Source organism: Pteropus alecto, unplaced genomic scaffold (genome assembly GCF_000325575.1).
Source record: "Pteropus alecto unplaced genomic scaffold, ASM32557v1 scaffold5, whole genome shotgun sequence".
Lineage (NCBI taxonomy): Eukaryota > Metazoa > Chordata > Mammalia > Chiroptera > Pteropodidae > Pteropus > Pteropus alecto.
In genome coordinates, this window is record NW_006441953.1 from 3,831,617 (window position 1) to 3,853,301 (window position 21,685).

Genomic DNA, 21,685 nt, shown 5'->3' on the forward strand with positions numbered 1-21,685 from the left:
GGGTGGGGGAAGGCGTGGGGGTGGAGGTGGGGGTTGGGATGGGAAGGAGTTTATTCCTCCAGCAGCAGCACCTGAGACAAGCCTCCTAGGTCAGTTCATTTGCTTTCTAAATTGCTACCTACTGATCTGGGGTAATCTGTCTCTTTCAGTTTCTCCCTGCTCTCCAGTGTACAGGGGCCAGTTTTCAACCAAGGACAACCGTTGCAGTCATTTCATCTAGTAGGGTAGAGGGGGCCATTGAACAAAAAGGCACACACAGGACCCCAGAGACACCAGCCATGGGAAATAAGTCAGCTCCTACACAAGTGGAGAAGAAGAATAGGGCCTTCCCCATACACGTGTGGAGAACATGTGGAGAACACAGTCATAGGAGGTATGCCATTCTCCCCTGTCCCCTAAAGCCAAGGCCGGGTGTTCTACCTCCTGCCCAGCCTGCCCAAGGTCACAGTCACCCCTTGTTCAGTTCCTCAAGCTCCTGTTACAAAACCTTCACAACAGAAATCTATCTGCTCCTAGGTATGGAGTGGAGTGGGGAAGGCAGGCCGTTCTTCTAAAACAGTGTTCTCAGACATTAGGGACCACTAGCATTCCCTCAAGAACTTGTTCAGACTGATTGCAAAACCACCCCTAGTTTCTGATAATGTAGGTCTGGGGTGAGGGCCAAGAATTTGCATTTCGAACAAGCTTCCAGGTGGTATGATATGCTGGTACAGAGAGCACACTTTAAGAGTGTGCTCTGAATCCTTTTGCCTTTCCATCTTCTTCATGCCAGAATCTAAGCACTTTTCACTGACAGGAAGTGACTTTGGACACTTTAACTCCTTTCTGTAACCATTCTCTCATTCTAAACCTTCAGGAGGTGATCAGACATTTGCTCACCACGCTTGGAGATCATTTTGTTCAGTGGTTGAGAACGCACAGGGTCTAATGATGTAGCTGGATTTAAGTCCTGCTTTGGCCATTTATGAACTATGTCCTCTGTAAGTTATTAACCTCCGAGCCTCTATATGCCAAGTGCTCTGCACAGTGCCTGCATGAGTATAATCATTGTCGGTTATTAGTAGTGTTGTTGGAAAAAGTCTTTTCAGAGAAGATCTGCTTCCATTAGTCTTCTCTTCATTATGCACTCTCATTTAATTTGTCTAACAGTCCAGGCAACTGTATAGTTTTGAAGACCCCCAGCGCCCTCTCCACTCCAGTGCACCTCCATCACCTCTGACAAAGCAGCAGAACTCTCCATTCCCTGGAACCAGGGCAAAGCATCCCACTGGGATAAACTAGACCTAGCTCAGAACCAATAATGGAAAGTGTGGGTGTCTGAAAGTAGGAAAGAAAATAGAGAAATGCCAAGTAGATAGAGGAGAGGGCGGTTACATGAGGGGGTAGTTATCACTGAGACAGAAAATCTATTTAAGCCAGGACAAAGAGGGAAAGGAAAACTAAGTAATGGGAAAGCCACCCTCCCCCACCTCCCCTCAGCTGCTACCTGACATCAGAGACCCTTCCTCATGAGGCTCCATGATGCCTTCTGAAACTAGGAAAATTTTGGAAGAAGCAGGATTTCCTCCAGCTTTCTGCAAACCAACATAAGTTAGAGAAGGTCTGGAGCCTTACCCAAGCATTGCTTAACTTCAATTATCCTCTTCTATTCTAATAATAAAAGTTTTTTAAACCAGAAAATACTTCAGGGATCAAATAGTCAGATTTTCTTGTTCTACTAATAAGGGAAAAGACCTAGTCACACACAGTAAGTAGCAAAGCCAGAAATGAATCCAAGTATGTTAATTCCAAGTTCACTTTTCCACTGTACTGTACTTTCTTACTCTCCAATCCATCTTCCACCATCTCTAATCTATTCATTTCCCAGCCAGCCAGCCAAGCCAAAGAATGAATTCTTATCTAGTTTAGCTAGTCTCAAAATGCCCAATTTCCCAGAACAACTCTTTATTTGAGGCCTATTTGCTTTCTCATTGGACAGTCTTGGGTTCTTCAAAGAGAAAAAGAGAGAGAGAAGAAAAAGAAATATAAACTGTGAAGAAATTATAAAAGGAAAGTAACAGGAGTGGTTAGTTTATGTCATCCCACCTTATGAATTCAGAGGATTTTCAGTGTGAAGACCCAGTCTCCCAGAGATAGCCTAGCTGCTTACCAATTCTCAGTCAAGTCATATGATAGTTCCTCTCCTAGACTCTACGGCCAGTCAGCTGGTATATCAGCTTTCTGGGTGGGAAACTTCTGTGTGTGAGAGAGGGCCATTCTTGTGCAGCAATGTAAAAAGTTAAGTAGCCACCCAACAGAGAACAAGGTCACACCTTAATTTTAAAATAAATCCTCTAATTTTATTGAGTCAACCTTTGCTTCTTGTCTAGATTTTTTTCTCCTTTCCTGTTTTACAAAATTATAGAACTAAAGCAATGCTAATGGGATCAGTGCTTTTAATCATCAGAAGTGGATGTCGTTCCTTTTCTTAACAAGCTTCAGTGAACCCATGGAGCTGGAATAAACTATGTTCGCTCCCTCCATCTGTGTGCTAAGCTGGTTGCCTGATCCATTGGTTCCTCCTTTCCATTCCCCTATCGAAGCTCACATAAGGGATCACGTGCATAGATGGAATCTGGGAAGGCTTCATAAGAGAAGCATTCACCTGGCTAGTATTTATCTATTGCCACCTCAATAAAGGTATGTCCTGAGCGTTATCAGATGGCTAGGACCTGAATAGCAGAAAAGAGTTAAGAAGGCAGCACATAAAGTGTAAACACAAAGGTAGAAAACCATAACATGTGTTTGGAAGTCTATGCTGTTACACCAAAAGCACTCAAATATACAGCTCAGCATTTCTCTTTGATTCTGGGTAAGCAAATTGGACTATTATTTCACATGTGTCTATAAATGAGTGAGGAGAGGCAGATTGGTGTAATGAAAGACAGCAGGACTTGAAGTTGGGTTCATATCTGATCTCTGCCACTAACTAACACTATCTGTGCTATGGGAGGAGTTTTTTAAATTCTCTTTGCCTCAGCTTACTTACCTGTAAAATAGGGACAGTAATATCTGCTTCACAAGGTTGTTTTAAAGATTAATGTCTTATATGTTAGTACCTAGTATGGTGAGTGGAAATAATAGAAACTCAACAAATAATTATGGCAACAAGAGGAATAATCATAGCAATTGTATTCATAGCAGCAGTAGTTGTTATTGGACCATATTGACAGAGAAATAGTTAGCTTATATCCCAAACCAAGAGTTCTCATTTTATTTTATTTAGTTTTTAAGTTTTTATTTTGTAAAAGTTCAACATGAATAATATCTATAGATATGGAACTGAAACTTATAGCTATAAATAAAATTTCTTTAAGAAAATGCTTTTAATTTCTGGTTTTAAAATACTAGCATAATATGAGAAAGTTTAAGACAACATTTTTAGTCCCTAAATGTTAATCAAATTGTCTCTGGTTTTTAAAGCCATGAGAAAATCAATTTCATAATAAGTATACTATGCAGACATGGAGAAGTTAGTATAAAAGGAAATAATTTAAAATCAAGAGAAATTTCTTACCAAATATATGAAGAAATAACCTATTCTTTCACAGGGTGTTTAGTAAAGAAAATGACCCAACACAACCTGGCAAAATGTATATAAAAACTTTCTACTACTGGTTTTGAGTATATCAAGCAAATTACCAACGAATGCATAAATTCTTTCCTAAGTCATAGAAAAGTATTAAATATAGTATTAGCTATACGACCTTAGGAATCTTTCTTAATCTTGAGTGTCAGTTTCCTCATCAGTAAAGTTGGGATAATAATAATGAGACCTTATTGTTATATGTGTGAAATAAATAGCTGGTGGAATACATTAAGCAGTTAATATAGTGCCTATCAATTTGTTGTTGTTGTCTATCATTTTTGTCTGTGCTGCTGGGATTAAAGTGATTTAGTAAAAGGATTTGAAGACATATCAGAAAATAATAATCTGGTTAATTTCTACTACCTGATTCTTTCACAAGATTAGAGTGAAGTTTCAGGTATGTCACAGGCTCCTGGCTTTCTCACTTATTCTCAGATCTTCGAGTAGGAATAACTAAACTTAGGGAAGTACTTAAAAGTTCTGGGATTTTTGTTCTTTTGGATTTCTTATTGATTTTTTAAAATTTTTTCAATTATAGTTGACATACAATATTATATTAAGTTCGAGTATACGACATAGTGATTAGACATTTATATAACTTACGAAGCGATCATCCTGATAAATCTAGTACCCATCTGCCATCGTACATAGTTATTATAATAGGAGTTTGGGATTTTAAGCAAGCAAGATAGTTATGTTAGGAATGATACCTTTTATCACCTTCAAGGTGTTTCTTTTTCTAAAAAGTTTTGATCAGAAAGCTGAGTTACAAAAAAATTTTTAACTTCTAACAATAGGAGACCCTTTCTAATTAGCTGTGAAACTAGTCTTGTCATATCTCTGAACAACATTTGGCGAGTGTGTGAGTTGTTAAGGGGAAGAAGCACAAAGAACAAGCCAGAATGGAGTTAGCTTGTCAGGGCTCTCATCCTTAAGCAATGACCTCAGCAGACTGTGGAAAGGGCATGGCAACCCTTTCTGTTTTATTCATATATTCATTGACTTTTTTTAAGCGCTTAGGAGTAATCAACTGCTATAATAAGCAGCCCTGAAATTTCATCAGTTTTACACTACATGGTTTCGTTCTCATACACAAGGCCCCATCAGACCGATTCAAAACTGATCAGAGGTTTTCATTCAAGCAAAAATAAAATCTCAGATACTTCTCTTAGTGACTGCCATGTTCTAGGATCTCTTCAGAATCATCTGCTGGATGTTCTACACTCAGCCAGATAACAGAGAAAAAAAAAAAAAAAAAAAACAGACCTTGGGAAAATAAGTGTCTGATAATTAACTACCTTAAGTTGGAATAGATACACGTCACTCTGCCCACAGCGCATTGGCAAGAACTAGTTATATGGTCCCACTTAGATGCAAGAGAAGCTGGAAAAAGTAGCTAAATAGACATTTTATGGAAACAAATGTCCATGATGAAAGAAGGTATGTGATTCTGTGTTGCTCAGCTAACCATCATTGCCATAAGCACCCAGGTGCTGGGGATAGATTGATTTTTTTTTTTAAATTAATATCCCTATCATCATGAAGCTTATAGTCTAGGCCATTCTTACTCTAATTAGGAACTCCCTCCTTATGACTCGGTGTGCCGAATAGCCTTCTATCAGCTTTACTCTCATCCCTATCTATACCATGGAACTACATGTCCCAAAATCCCTTTTCAGTATTAGTCAGGGTTAGAGTCTGCCAAGGAGGCATTCACAAAGATTTGAAGAGAAGCCATTTTTCTCAGCAGCAGCTGCTTTCAGGCAGATGAGATCATGGTTGGCAGCACTTCTTGTCTTTCAGTGCTTCTCCCAGGAATCACCTGCTGTAAGCAGGCAGCTGAGATCATCAGCAGAAGCTTCCAGTGGCTCCAACCATCCTTCTGAGAATAATCCTCTTCAGTATTCCATGCAACTAAGGTCATTGATAGTGGATCTCCTGCAATCCTGCACTTTCAAATTTGCTAAAAAAAACAATCTTCCAGGCTTTCTCTCCCTTAGCAATTCCAGTGCTCTGAATTAATTTTATTCCTACTCAAAATACTAGAGTAATTTCTGTTTTCTGACAAAACCTGAAGACGAGATTATTAAAAATATATATATTTTTTTCAGTGCCTGATACCTTAGGTCTTATGCTAGATGCTATTGCAGAGAATGCAATTGACAAGCCAATAGATTAACTTCTGCTTTTATGTGCTTATTTGTAATAAACTCAATGAGAAATGTATTATAAAACATAATACACACAAAATTAGAGTAATTTCTGTTTTCTGACAAAACCTGAAGACGAGATTATTAAAAATATATATATTTTTCAGTGCCTGATACCTTAGGTCTTATGCTAGATGCTATTACAGAGAATGCAATTGACAAGCCAATAGATTAACTTCTGCTTTTATGTGCTTATTTGTAATAAACTCCATGAGAAATGTATTATAAAACATAATAAACCAATAAATGCATATATTATGACAAGTGCTTTAAAAAAAAAAACTATAGAGTGCATGAGATAGCCCAACAAGAAGGCTTATTTCAAGAGGGGTAAAATAAGAAAGAGTTGGGGTGGGTGGACCCCCACCGTTGCCATCAAGTTAGAAAGGAAGAAAGAAAATCAAGAGTAACTCAATGCTACATTACTAGTGAAATCTGGCAAAATCTTTGGAAGTATATGATTAATTCAATGTTGTTAATACCTCTAAATGGTAATGATATGATGACATATCATAAGAGCGGTCGCAATGTCTCAGTGACAATAAATATCTTCCAGAGACAAGAAACCCTACTTTGTTTTTATGTAGTAAGACAAAATATTTCATATTAGCTATATCGTTCAAGGATTTGGATCATCAGTAAATTTTTAAAAAGTGACTATGAATATAATTTTTAATATAAGTAAATATTAAAATTTTAGAATGAAATTTATTAGAGAAGCAGGATCAAGTAAGCAGAGTAGACAATTGCTCTGGGTAGTTCTGGCCAAGAAAAGATAATGTTTATGTATTTGATGATGTTTATATTTTTCCCACACATTAATTCCATTTATCAGTCAATGGCTAAAGTATTTTATGTTTTATATGTTTCATTTTATGTTTTATAAACTAATCTAGATTAGAGAAAGACCATCAACATTCACAACTGGAATGTGTATTGATTACATGAAAAATATAAGATAAATATCATGTGCCCTTTTCCTTTCAGTATTAATACTAATGTTAGGATAGTTCAAAATAATATTCTTTTAGTAGCTTGGAAAAAGAAAAAATCATCTAACTACCATACTAACTACAACTAGAAGATACAAAATATTTACAAAATTCTGTTTGGCTCTCTACTCATCTTTTCAGCCTTCAGGGATAGGTCTCATAATTTACCTATTCTCAACCTCTGACTATAATCAGGATCTCTTGTAACCTTTGTCCCGTAGTTTAAAGCTCAGCATCTGGCCAGTCTAGCTGCCTGCCCTATGGTGTTATTGCACAGAACCAGAAACCAGCCTTGTTCTTTATAATCAAGCTTCCAGAATACGCTTATCTATTAAACAAATATTTATTGAACACCTCATTATGATGGGCCCTGGAGACATAACCAAAGAAGACACATATGATCCCTAACCCAATACAGTTTAGGAGTGGAGGGGAGAGGAAATGCAAGGAGGAGGTGAGATGTACATGGAAGGAATTAAGGGGCAACTAATCCAAACTTGGCAGATTTGAGAGAGTTTCTCAAGATAAACGCCTTCTAACCAAGACCTAAAAGATGCTAAGAGAGTTATCCTGGCACAGAAAAGTGGTAAAGTCATCAAATGGAAGGAAGAGGTTTGAGAAACCTGGAAGTAAGAAAGAACACGGCAGGTGTTCTATTAGAGAAACTGAAAAGAGTTCGATGTGGCTAGATTTTAAATGACATCATTGAGCGACGTAAAACATGAGGTCAAAGAATAGAGAAGGAATAGATTTTGCACTTTAAGAGCAATTTAGAGCTATTGAGGACTATAAATTAGGGAAATGATAGGATCATTTTACATTTTGGAAATTTCGTTTTGGCCACCATGTGCAGAATGGAAAAGAAAAAGAGGTAGACAGGAAGAGGAAGAGCCATGTAAAAGATTATTGCCATAATTCAAGTAACAAATAATGGTAGTTTAACCCAGCAGCCCCCAACCTTTTTGTCACCAAGGACCAGTGCCCCTATGAGAATCTAATGCCTGATGATCTGAAGTGGAGCTGAGGCGGTGATGCTAGCTAGCACTGGGGAATGGCTGCAAATACAGATGAAGCTTCACTTGCTAGCCTGCTGCTTATCTCCTGCTATGTGGCCTGATTCCTAACAGGCAGGGATAATTAGGGAATAATTATCTGTATACTACTGGGCTGATGGGGAAAAGTAGGTTGGGGTTGGGACCCCTGGTGAGTCTTTCTCTGGTTTTACTGGCTATATTGAGTTTCACCTAGAATTGGGTTACTAATTTGCCCCTCACAGTTCTTTCTAAATGTTAAAGTCCTACTCCTACTTAGTCTCAATAGCTGAATTTATAATACATAATACCAAATATACTCAAAAGTAATTGATTGTAAGGCTGTCCCTCTGCTGATTACCTTAACCGTGTATTTTCAACCATGCCATGCTATACTCACCAACTGGGACTTGTATTTCTTGCCTACTGCAGACCGTTCCCTAAATAACTCCTTCTTAACTACTTCATATTTTATGATGCTGAGGCCTTTCAATTTGCTGTCATTCCTCTGTGAAACTGTCTGCTCTCCAAGTCCTTACCACATTGCCTTACTCTCCCTATGACCTAAGTTCCAATTAAAACACCGGCAGTAGCATGGACTCTAAGACGCGTTAGCATAAATCTTAGAATTTTGAATCTGCCCTGACCTATAGTTCTTAGACTGAGGTCTGGTGTCATAGAAATTTGCCAAACCTATATTTAATAGCTATTTTGACCTAAGTAGGCAAATTCATCTTTTAAATATCATAAGAGCAATTATAAGTTTACAGTCACATTGATCCATTCATTCACTAGTTATCAAAGGTTAGCCCTATGCTTAGAATTCTGCTAACCTCTGAAAGGATAAAATTGTCAAATGGCACGTAATTCTTCCTCCCAAGAAGTTAAGCTGGTTGGGAAGTCAAACAATATAAACATGGAACATTTATCTAATAATATAATTATCTCAAGGTGAAATATATTGATTTAATTTTAATGATTACTATGTGCCAAGCTCTGTGCCAAATGCATGATAGATTGTATATTTTTCATTATTATAATCAGCCTGCAAAGCTAGTATCATTATTTTATTTTATTTTATTTATTTTATTTTATTTTATTTTTAATTCAAGGGAAAACATTTTTATTTCATGGTAATTTCTTTTAAAGGGATTAAGACTCACGGAAGTTAGGTGACTTGCCCAAGATTGTACAGATGATAAGTAGTGAAAGTGAATTAAATGCCAAGTTGATTCACCACGGGGGATTTGCTTTTAACCTGTATGCTATTGGTGCTTGCCTTTTGCTGCTCATGAATCATTTTATATCCTAGTCTAAAACCCATTACGTTCACTTAAAACATATTCCGAAAAGGAATATGGTAGGATGAACAAAGACAAGGATGACAGGATGCTTTCAACTTTTATGGTAATTTCAATTAATTTATTGTAGTTGACTAAAACATCTTTAGAGGAGTTATATTAATTTAAATGACCTATAAAAATATTCTGAGGCTGCATTTGAGTTCAGTGGGAAACAACACTATCTTCATTTTGTGATGTCTGCCCTGACGTCAGACTGGAGAAATCCTGATACTTGTACCTTGTTAGTAGCTATCCCTGTGAAAGGGAGTGCACAAAATGTGAGTCATACGATTGCCTAATAACAGTGAGGACTCAAATGAATTTCGATATCATATACCCGTCCAGAGCTAGTGCCTTACAATCCCAATCTTCACCGCATCTGTATCCAGCAATCCAGAAAAGAAAAAAAAGTGAAAGAGGACTGTGAGGGAGTAATAAACCAAACCTGCATTATCTAACATGGTATACACTAGTTACATGTGGTTTTTGAGCACTTAAAATCTGTCTAGTGTGACTGAGAAACAGAAATTTCACTTAATTTCAATTAATTAAAATTAAAACATCATATATTGTATTTGGTTATTAGAAATATTTAAATATGTTTACAGTAACTTGGGCATGTGATTTTACTTTTAACCGTAAATCTCATGAAATCAAAAAACAGATCAAGCAATTTCAATAAAGATTAATATTTGAATTGAAATGGGCTATAATGTAAAACATACACTGGATTTTGAAGATTTTATCCACACACAAAAGAATGTAAGGTATGTCATTAATTATTATATTGGTTTGTATATTGAATAATTTGGGTTAAGCCAAATATATTATTTAAATTAATTTCACCTATTTCTTTATATGTTTTTAATGCAGTTACTTTAAAATTGCATATGAAGCCACATTATTTCGATTAAACAGTGTTGGACCAGACACTATAGAAAATGACTGGGATAAGGAAATGTAGGGAGGTGGTGAAGTCAGTATAGATATAATTGAATATTTCAGCTACATTGTTGTTTTAGGTCACTGTTTCTCAGGGTTTTTTTTTTTTTTTCCATTATCACTCCCTAAGGTGTCTTTTTAAGCGTTTTTTTTCCTAGTCAGTCTCCCCATGAAATTTGAACACCACATATATACTATACATCTGCCTATGTACCTTGGCCTTTTGGAGAACCACAAAACATTCTATCTAAGATGTTTTTGCCTAGCCTATATTTAATAGCTTGCCTCTTTGTGGTGCTATTGCTCCCATTGAGAATTTATGTTTTAGATAAATTGGGAAGTGGTAAGTGACAAGAGGTCCAATGAGCCTTCAGACAGTGTAAGGCAATGACAAATAAGGGGCTATGAGTTAAGAGGGAAAGGAGTAATTTGAAAAAATAGGAGGTAGAGGTAGTATAATGAGGATCTGATACAAAGTACAAAGAACTATAATTAGTGCCCACAATCATGCAACCCACCTTTTCTTTGTCTATACCTTTGGATTATACAGTTTTCTAGACAGGTGTATAGTTCAGGCAGCAGCTAACTCAGGATAATGTTAATTGTACAATGACTACATATCATGAGTATCAGAGGTGTCGTGTATATCACTAATTTCTCCCATATGGATAGATGCCAAACCTATGTGGAAAATGAAATAAAGATATTAAAAAGCATCTATAGCATGTGATAGCTTCAGTTCTAGGTTTGGGAATCTAACAAAGCAAGTACCAGACTACCATGGACTTCTCTTTGATATTTTCCTTCCTCTCCTCTCTACTACTCATGTACCTGTGTGGGATGGTAAAATGAGAGTAATTGACACTAGAGGAAGATGTACAACAAAATTCAGGGGAAAGGTCATTGGGTGTAATTTTCTAAAATTGGAGATTTATATAAATAAGATTCAAACATTTTCCAGTTTTTTGCTACTACTGTCCAAAGTATCTCAGCCAACTTCTAAAACATTCAGTTTTTTCTGGACAGATCTATCCTGGTAGTGAAGATGAGTATCATAGCTTCATGACAAAGAAGTGTCATTTAATTTAATTTATCCTGACCCAAGCAAATTTTTGATTTAAATTTACCTTCACAAATAGGTCCTTCTAACCAAAAAGACTCCTCAACTGATCAGCCGTTCTAAGCTTTCCTGTCAGTTGGTAGTGATATTTTTCACTGAGAATTTATTAGCCAGCATTCTATATTTTAAATAAGTTCGTTGTATGTACTTGAAATATAGCATTTATCCTCCCACATCACCTACTCCAAGTACTGGAAAGTTATCTGAGAATTTTTGTTCTCCTTGGTCCTTGCATTAAATCAATCATGTGGCCTGTCAATTTTCTCACATAACATTTTTTCAACACTATTGCTGCTTAGTCCCTCATCAAGTCTCCCCAACCTCTGTAAAGGTCTCTCTACCACTTACTGTTTTTTCACATCAATTATTGTCTTAACTCTTTCAATTCTGACTCACATAATCAAAATGGCTAAACCAAAAAAGAGAATATATTGGCTCTAGTAACTAAGAATGGTAAGAATAGTTCTGGCCTCAGTCATAACTGGGTCTATAGACTTAAGTCTCTTTTTAGGGTTTTTTTTTTCCTCCCTCAGCTCTAGTTTTGTCAATAGCTTGGCCCCATTCTCACCTACTGTGGGCAGACCTTCTCCACATGGCAGATATGACAGACATGGAGATGCACCTGCCAAATCCCCCTTCCAGACAGGACTTGATGCCAGCTGTAGGGATTGCAGTGAGCCAACAGCCTCCAGCTGTCAGATGCCTCAGCTGCAGAAAGCCACCTTACTCAAGGTCACAACTTTCTCACAGTAGCATTCATCTGGTGACTGACTGAGGCTGGCCAGCCACTTGGGCCCCATACATGTAGGATACCAATGGGCTTTCTTTACTTCAGAGCTCCCTGCCAGATTAGCTGAGGCTTTGCCAAACCTTCACTACAATCTTCTATGTATCTTTTCCATTCCTTTTACAGGGGTTGATCCCTAATAAACATCTTACTCCAAACTCCAGAGAAGCTGGCCTGAAAGATGAGTGACATGACCTAAGTAATGGGACTTCACAGCATCTTGGCTCTATGATGCTAGAATCAGGGCTCAGTATCCCCTTAAGGCTCTGATTAGAACAATTCTAGGAATGGATTCTGATTGGCCGTACATGGTTCACATATCATTCCCTGGAGTAATTACTAGGGCCATGGAATTAGAGACTATGTTTAATCCCCACCAAGACCACATGGAATGAGGAAGAAAGAATTATCTTAAAGAAGGAAAAGGTTGTCTTTTGTAATCTTCCATACATTCAACTGAGAGCTCTTTCTAAAATACAGATCTAAATCTGTTTTCTTTTGTTTAAACATCATCAATTTTCCCCATTGCCTATAGCAGAATATTGGTGAAAAACATTCATCCTAACACAAAACACTCTAAAGGACACAGATTCAGCAAAACACTCACAAGGGCATATTACTTAGGAATGCTTTCAACCTTGAATAGATATTGCGTTTTGCATAACAAGATATCCAGAGGAATGCAATTGCTACCTTTGATTCAGCTGCTGCAATGTGTCAAGCCAGCCAATATCTTGGCAGTTCTCATGGCTTTTCATTCACAATTGCAATGTAGCTGCTAAGGCTTTAGCCATTGTGAACTCACTGAAGGCCGGACAAAGGGGAGAAGGAGGAAACACACCAAAGCCTTCTCAAAACCACCCCCCAACAACACACTCATACACATACACACAAACCCCATCGGGTTTCTACTATCAGTTTATGGGCCAGAAATGAATCACATGAAAACCCCTAGCTGCAGGAAAGATGACCAAGAAAGTAAGGCTCTGTAGGAATCATCAAGGGAGAAAGAGTTGTAATTTAAGCTATGTAAGAGGCAAAGTGAGAACATGAGGGGGTTAAGAATTGACAATGAAAAAGTTGTAAAATTGTAGGTTCCAATGAGGCTAAGGAATGTTTGGAGTCAGAGTACCAGATGGAGCAAACTAGGTAAACGGAGATTAGAAAGCTTAAAATTGAGATTGTGGAGTTACTCGAAGTTATTGATAATGACAAGGTGTAAGGTAGGGGCATAGGAGTCAGGGACTAAGTGGAAGAGCGAATAGAGAGCAAGATCAGTGAAGGAGTGGAGAGCAGGAAGCAAACCAGGAGGTGCCTCTGACTTAACAGCTTTTACAGGCCTAGCTAGTGCCTGCCACAGAGCAGACACTGGATAAATGATAAACTGACTGACTTCCCAGTCAATACCATCTGCAGTCTTGATGTCTTTCCTGAGACAGAGACCCTCTTGTCAAAAAGCTATCTCCTCTCAGATGTCCTGTAGGTGCCTAATGTCAACATGCTCAAAGGTCAAATCATAATCCCTCCGTTTTGAGCACCCCACTCCTCTCTTAATGTTCTCCAGTTAACTAAAGTGTATCTGGTTATTTCAACCAGGAATTTAGTTTTCTTTGGCTCCTCCTCTTTCTTGCTGTCTACATCTAACCAGTTACAAGGTATAATATTTGCTAAATTAGAATTATCTTGTTATTGTTTCTTCTCTTCCTCTGATACCTTGGTCAAACATACATTATTTCTTATGAGAATTTTGTGAAAATCTTTAAAATAATCTCCCTATATAGAAATGACATTTCTAAAAACATTTTTAATTTAAAATTTTCTCAAAATTCTCAAAAGTAGCATATTAACCCCAATTTGTGAATTTAGGTAAAGATTTAGAAAATACCACCTCTTCCTCCTGCCAATGCCATGTGAATAAACCAATATCTATCTTTCACATATCAAATATATCATTAGTCATTAATAGAATTATTTTTATTGATGTTTGTTTTTACAAAATAGATAGATGCATATGCTCTACACACTAATTTATAGGTTCCTAAAGCCAGCATCTAACACACTGAAGTATCTCAATAATTTGTGGGTTGTTTTGTTTATTTTGTTACTTTTACTTAACATAGTAACCACTTGTTTAATCACATACTTATTTGCCTGTTTGATTCTTAGTCATGCCCTCTATCTTCACAGTGTTATCTTATTCACAGATATGTTCCTACTATCAAGAGCGTGGTCTAGTGTCAAAGTTTTTTGAATGAAGCATGAATGATTAAATAGCAATAGCAAATAATGTGGCACTGAAACAGCAGAAATTTGAGAATGTACTATGGGCCAGTGTTATGAAGACAGACTACATGCTTACTTACATGTATTACCTCTTTTGCTACTCAAAATCTAGAAAGTAGATAGTCCTATTACAACTCCATTTTATAGACGAGAGAATTGAAGCCTATAGAAATTGTCACTTGCCCAAAAGTCATGGCTACTAGATGAAGAATGCAGGACTTTAACCAAGGTCTACCTGATTCCATGCTCTTAATGTCCATGGAGCTTACAAATTACTTACCTTGATAAAAGTGTGAGTGTATTTCAAGGTTTTCCCAAAATATACTTTGTCATTCACTTGCATTTTATTAGAGCATATTTTTTCTAGTTTTCAGTTATTGTTTTCATTGAAGTATAACTGACATATAACATTGCATTAATTTCACATTTGCAACTTGATTCAATATCTGTATATATTATGAAATGATCTCAAGTCTAGTTAACATTTATCATCACACATAGTTAAAAAATTTTTTCTTGTGCTGAGACTTTTAAGATTTCCTCTCAGAAACTTTTAAATAATCAATACAGTATTATTAACTATAGTCACCATGCTGTACATTGCATTCTCATAACTTATTTTTTTTATAACCGAAATTTGTACCTTTTGACTCCATTCACCCATTTCACCTACTCCCTGCCTCCAGCAACCACCAATACCAATTTTTCCTCTATATTTGTGAGCTTGGGTTGTTTTTCTTTGGGAAAGGAAGTCTTTTTTTAAAAAATAGATTTCTCATATAAGTGATGTCATCCATTATTTGACTTTCACTGAGTTATTTCACTTACCATGATTCCCTCAAGGTCGATCCATAATGTTGCAAACAGCAGGATTTCCTTTTTTATGACTGAATAGTAGTTCACTGTACAAACACACACACACACACACACACACACACACATATACACATCCATCAAAGGAACTTAGGTTGTTTCCATGTCTTGGCTATTTTAAGTAATGCTACAATGAACATGGATGGTACAGATATCTTTTCGAGACAGTGTTTTCATTTTCTTCAGAAAACTATGCAGAAGAGGAATTACTGGATCGTATGGTAGTTCTACTTTTAATTTTTTGAGGAACCTTCATACTGCTTTCCATAGTGACTGTATCAATTTACATTCCTACTAATAGTAACAAAGGTTTCTTTTTTCCACATCCTTAGCAACACTCATTTTTTTTTTATAATAGTCATTCTAACAGGTGTGAGGTATTATCTCATTGTGGTTTTGATTTTCATTTCCCTGATAACTAGTAATATGGAGCATTTTTTTCACATACCTGTTGGCCATCTTTATGTCTGCCTTGGAAAAATATCTATTCAGATCCTCTACCTACTTTTTAATCAAATTTCTTTTGTTATTGAGTCATGTAGGAGTTCTTTATACATTTTGGATATTAACCCCCTATCAGATATATAATTTGCAGATATTTTCTCCCATTTGGTAGGTTACCTTTTCATTTCGTTGATAGCTTTCTTTGAAGTAAAGAAGACTTTTAGTTTGATATAGTCCCACTTTTTAATTTTTATTAGAGTTTCTTTACGAGGGCATTTTAATTAAGCAAGATGTAGAGTCACAGAGAGCAATTCAATATTTCTCATTCCTGCAGCTTCTCTGTTCTCTGCTGTGGCTTGTAGAAAGTAACTTTTACTATCAATTCTTCATAGTTATGAGAATTGTAAATTATGTATGAATTACTTCTTTTTTTTGAGACAGGGCTTTACCTAGTTGGACAATATTTTTATCTGGCCAACAGATCAAGCAACTAGTGTTAATGATTTTGCTGCAGTAATTTGCTTCAGTAATTTCAAGAATAAGTTTATTCTATTAAGTATATTTTGCTCTAAAGTAGCTGTGACAGTTTTCTTAAATATTGCATGAATAGAAGCCCTTCTTTTGTTTTCTTTATTAACTAATGTGAAGAATATCTTGTTTTCTTGGCAGGTTGCAGTGAGACGTAGAGAGTTTTGGATCTCCTGGCATCATTCCTTATAAACAAGAAGTGGCCCCTGAACTACTTTCCAAAGAAATGGAGTACACAGAGCTGTGCAATGCTGAACTTTAGACATTTCTTTTTTTGCAAATCGGTATAGAAAAAAGATGGGAAATGAGGCAGTTGGGCAGGGATTAAGAATCTTGAAGAAAGGAGTTAGGTCTAAATTGTGTTGTTTCACTATGTGATGTGTTATATAAATTCCTTGCACAGAGAAAAGTTCACACAGCAGACCTGACTTCTATCCTTTGAAAGTCTTGCTTACAAAGTTGCCCCTTGGTTGGTGTCTGGGAACTCGAATTTTGGAATGGAAGTTTCCTACTATTTCTAGAACTGACAAAATTGGTTCACTGTTCCTAAACTGTACAAAAAAAAAATATATGGTTTACCCTGAGTACCTGCTTTTTGTGTGTGTGGGGGGGGAGAGGGGAGACTCTGGAATTTGGGTTCCAGGCAGAGACTGCCTACATCACCAGCCTCCAATAAAAGCCAGCCCTGGGCACTGAGCTTTTAACAAGCTTCAGTGGTTGGGAACAGCCAGCAGTGAGTTGTCACAACTTGTTGTTGGGGGAATTAAGGGCACCCCCTGTGAGTCTACTAGGAGAGATCCTTTGAAGCTTGCACCTGACTTCCCCCAGACTTAACCCCACATGCCTTTTCCTTTTGATGATTGTACTCTGTGCCTTTTGCTGCAGTAAACCTTCACTGTGAGTATGACTGTATGCTGGATCTTGTGAGTTCTCTTACAAAATCACCACAACTGGGAGTGACCTTAGAGACAGTCAACATAGCACCTATTGACTTTTACTAAAAATATTTAGTTTGTCACATTTCTAATTGAATTTTCACTATGTGCTCAAGTATTTTTTAAACATTGGTAATATAATAATGAAAAAGGTACATTCCCTGTTAAGAAGCCTATGGTTTAGTGGTGTGGTTCTCACTCAAGGCTGATTTTGTCTCCCAGTGGACATTTGGCAGTGCCTGGGGATAGTTTTGTTTTGTCACTGCTGGGAAGGTGTTTCTGGCATCAAGTGGATAGAAGTCAGGGATGTTGCTAAACATCCTACAGTATAAACAGAACAGCTCTCTCCGTACATAACAAAGAATTTTGCAGTCCAAAAATTCAATAGTGCCAATGTTGTGAAACCCTGATTTTTATAGGAGAAACGGACTCATAAACAGCTCATTTTAAAGAATGAGAATACTGTTCATTGTGTTTCTCTCTTCTAAGGATCTCATCCTTTGTCCTATCTTAGCCACTCATTCCTACAACTAGGATACCTCACCTGACACCTTTTCACTTTCTTTCACCCCCTCACAACTTCACATTTCCCCCTGATAAGTTTAAATTCCATAGCTAATTACTTTAACCGTTCTCTTTCATACACCACTATACCCCTATTTCTAGCTCCTTTTGTAGACCTCACTTGGCCAATCACAATATTATTCAATCCAAGTCTACGCCTACCCCAGACCCACAAGGCAACTGACCTTGACTGGTTTCAGTTTAAATTCATGTTTACTGACCATCAAGCGGGCCCCAAATGCTGCTTTACCATCACATCTCTGCAGTCCCTCATTCTCTCTTTCAACAGTTTCACATTTTGTCCTACCCTCCTTCAATTTCCTGTACCTCCAATCCTTTCTTTATTCTCAAGTTGCTCATGCCATTTCCAGTTTCACTGAGAACATAAAAACAATCAGAAGAGAATTTCCACAAGCTATCATGGCCACGGCTACCTATTTACAAGCAACTGGAGCCAGTGCTGTCTTCTTCCCATTACAAAGTTCTAACTGCCTCTCGCTTGCTCAAGAACGTCAATCTAACAACTCTATCCCTTTGTTCCTACATCACCGTTGTTTCCCTTTTTTCTGAATCTTTCCTATCAAAATGAAAGTGTTATTTTCACTGTTTTCCTAAGAAAACTTCCACTCCTGACCGAACTCCTTTCTCTAATCACTGCCCCCTCCATTTCTCTCCTTCCCTTCATGATAAAACTCCTCGAAGTAGTTGTTTGAATTTGAGGCTTTGAATTTCCTTTCTCCTATTCTTTCCTGAGCTAATTCAGGTTCTTTACCAGCATTATTCTCCCTAATCTGCCCTCGTCATCCTCCTACTACCCTGAAATGTTAAGTAATCTTGTCAGTTAGACAGAGGAGGGGATCCCAGGACACTCCCGGTGTTCCAGGACTGTGACAAAGCTTCTTTGTTAACCTGACTCTGATGTTCTGTTTTTTTCATGGACTGCATGGTCCTGCTCAACTCTCTGAGTCATGATTTCGCCTTTACCTTCTCATGCTAATTGCTCTGTTTTCTTAGTGGCTCTAAGCTCAATTCTGATGAAAAATAATCAAGTTGACCAATTTATATTTTCAGGCTTGGCTACATCATGTATAATTCACCAAGCTATAGACTATAGCTGATCTGGTTCAGGTCTACACTGCCAGTCCAAATACTAGCCACATCTAGGCAAAATATAGCCCATCATTGCTTCCCTGAGTTGGCAGTTGATGGCAAGGCAGCTTTATCAAAGAAGGAACACTGGGCATTGGAAACAATGTGACATAGCTGGTGTTACGGCATTCAGTAAATTTTCAATTGTATCTTTCCTCTTTAATGGCATGGTTCACATACTGCCTCATAATATGGTAATCTGTGTATACCAAATGTGGCACCTGCTAAATTTACATGCCTGTATTCAAAAACTCTGTCTTAGTTATCTCTATATATTTCAGCCTATTATCTTTAGCTTAATAAAACCACATTAGGACTGTATCAAAGAAACACTTATGCCATGAGGGCCCTGGGCCTGAAGCACACTTTCCTAATTCGTACACTCCATTCTGTCCTCGTGACTGACTATCTCTTCTGCTGCTGCTACCTCCTCCTAGCCCCTTCAGCTCTACACTAGACTGAAAATTAGGGGCGGCGGGTGGGAGATGGGTAGGGTGATAGAGTACAGTGACTCTCATATTTCCTACACTGTCCCAAGAACTTTGCTCCATAGTCTAGCCCATCATAGGTGGTTGGAAAATGTTGATTGAATGAATAGTATTGGTCCCGGATCCATTTCTTTGTCTCCATTTTTATGGTTCCCTGGATAGCCCTTCGTGATACAATATCTTTTGCAGTTTTGTCTATTAATTTAAGTCTTTTCCCACCTTCATTCCTTACCCTGCTCCATGTTGGGAAGCCTGGCGAGGTATAGTGCATTGAAAAATTTAATACATTTTTAGCAAAAATTTATCCTCCTGGAAATGTAACCCACCACCATATAGGCTCAGAGCTTTTAATATGACTATCTACTTTTCCCCAACCCTCATTATCATACACAATAGAAAAGAAATAAACCCATTTAATAATAGCGTAAATATTGTTACTAATAAAGATCTGAGCTATGGCCAAATTATATATCTTTTACAGAACAGAGAAATTTTAATATGGTTCTTTATTCAAATGTTGATTGTTCAGGTAGGAATTTTTGGCTGATATGGTCACCAAATCATTTTTTATTTTTTCTTTTATCTATTAATACTCATAATTTGGAAATTTCGCATATCATTAGCATCCCAACTAGAGGAAGAAAAATATAAATAAAAAAGGAACTAAACTTCAAATTTATAAACTGAGTTGTTTCTCTATAACTCTGATAGTTTTAAAAAAAATGAAGATGCAAAGAAAAAAACTGGCAGAAGAGAGAGGAGGCTGAAATTAGTGATTAGAAATAAAGTGTGAAACCTGATCTATGGACTTCTTTATAGTATTCTCTGTATGGTAGGTCAGTTTTTCTGGTAAAGAGGAACACATAATCTCAGCGTGGAGCATTTCATACATGTGAGAGAGTCTGAACTGGGTGGGGAGATGGGATGGAAATGAGCCAGAAGAGTGAATTACACACATGTTTTGAATTGAAGCTGCTCCTAGCAAGCTGTAAATTATGAGACAGTCATTTATAAGAGAGTCTATAATTGCTAGAGGAATTTCTGTGTTAATCATTAGGACACAGATTCAATAAAATAAATTTTTAAAAAAATCAGTGCCAGCTTCTATAAGATACTCCCTGCCTTCCCAAATCAATTGTTGGCTATTTTCTGATGATGACTAAGGAATGATAGAACTTAATTAGCTATTTTTCCATTGAAGAAAGTCACATTGCTTTGATTCAAGCACACTCAGATAAGCTATCCAGGAGATGTGTGGCTTCAATGTAGATTTCAAAGAATACCAAAGCCAACCCCTGTGTTTTAAATAAAATGATAAAATGAAATATCATTTCAATTGTATTTGAGAAGATTAAATCTCATTTTAATACGAAATAACTTTTTTTGCTCTACAGTTACTATATTAGACTAAAATTTCATGTCAAAGAAAATCAGTAAAGATCAGTTGTATTTATATGAAATGTGGACTAGCCTGAATCATACCAATGTAAATGACAAATATCATCCAAATGGAAAGACTTATAGTAAATTTCAAACTACAGATTAGTTGTTAGAGATGTTAATTTTCTTTTCTTTCTAGTTCAATAATCCTTTTTGTGTCTTTATTTGTTTCGATTTCAAATTTAATTTATGAAATAAATTTTTTTTGGTTATTAAATAGTCCCTCAAAGAACAGAACAGACCACTATAAGTTATAACAGTCTGAAGAAAAGAAGTAAGAAAGCCTAAATTTGGGCTTTTTTTCTTTTTTCTTTTTTTTTTTTCTGTTTGCCAGCCATTCTAACTGCATTATCTAGGGTAACTATCGACTTTTCAATAACTTTACTGGTCCTTGTTTCTTATTCAAAAACTTGTTTCCTGAGTTTTAATTTTGAATTTCCATATTTCTATCTGATCTAGTTTAATTGTTTTCACCTTTTTGGAAGAATATTTACTATGAGTAAATACCAAGTTCATTTAGACGAACCTTTTCCCCAGTAAGTTTACATTCTAATAGGAATAAATCATGGCTACTTAAATAACTAGAAAGCAAAATAGACATAGATACTTGGCAAGAGTGGTGTGCTTAAAGAGCCATGAGAATTCAGATAACAGATCTATGAATCCTGGATAGTGAGATTAAGGTAGGCATCACAGGGAAAGTTATGTTTGAGTTGAGCTTTAAAGGATAGGTAGGGCTTACACATGCTGAGATAGAAAAATAGACAGACTGTGACTGTATGAGATGACCAAATTTAGTAAATGATAGCAATTTGTATTTCTCTTCTCTCTTCGAGCCTTAGTGATCTCACATTCATTTGGCAAAGCATGGTGTGGCTTATTCAATATTAAGCTTAACATCCAGCAAATGCCTTCATGGTGATGGTAG

The 21,685-nt window shown here is 36.8% G+C and overlaps 1 long non-coding RNA gene across 1 annotated transcript in view; it reads right to left on the reverse strand.

Annotated features, from left to right (window-relative positions):
* LOC112485479 overlaps positions 1 to 21,685 on the reverse strand; it is a 104,557-nt gene that overhangs the window by 946 nt on the left and 81,926 nt on the right. The gene's annotated exons all lie outside the window — the stretch shown is intronic.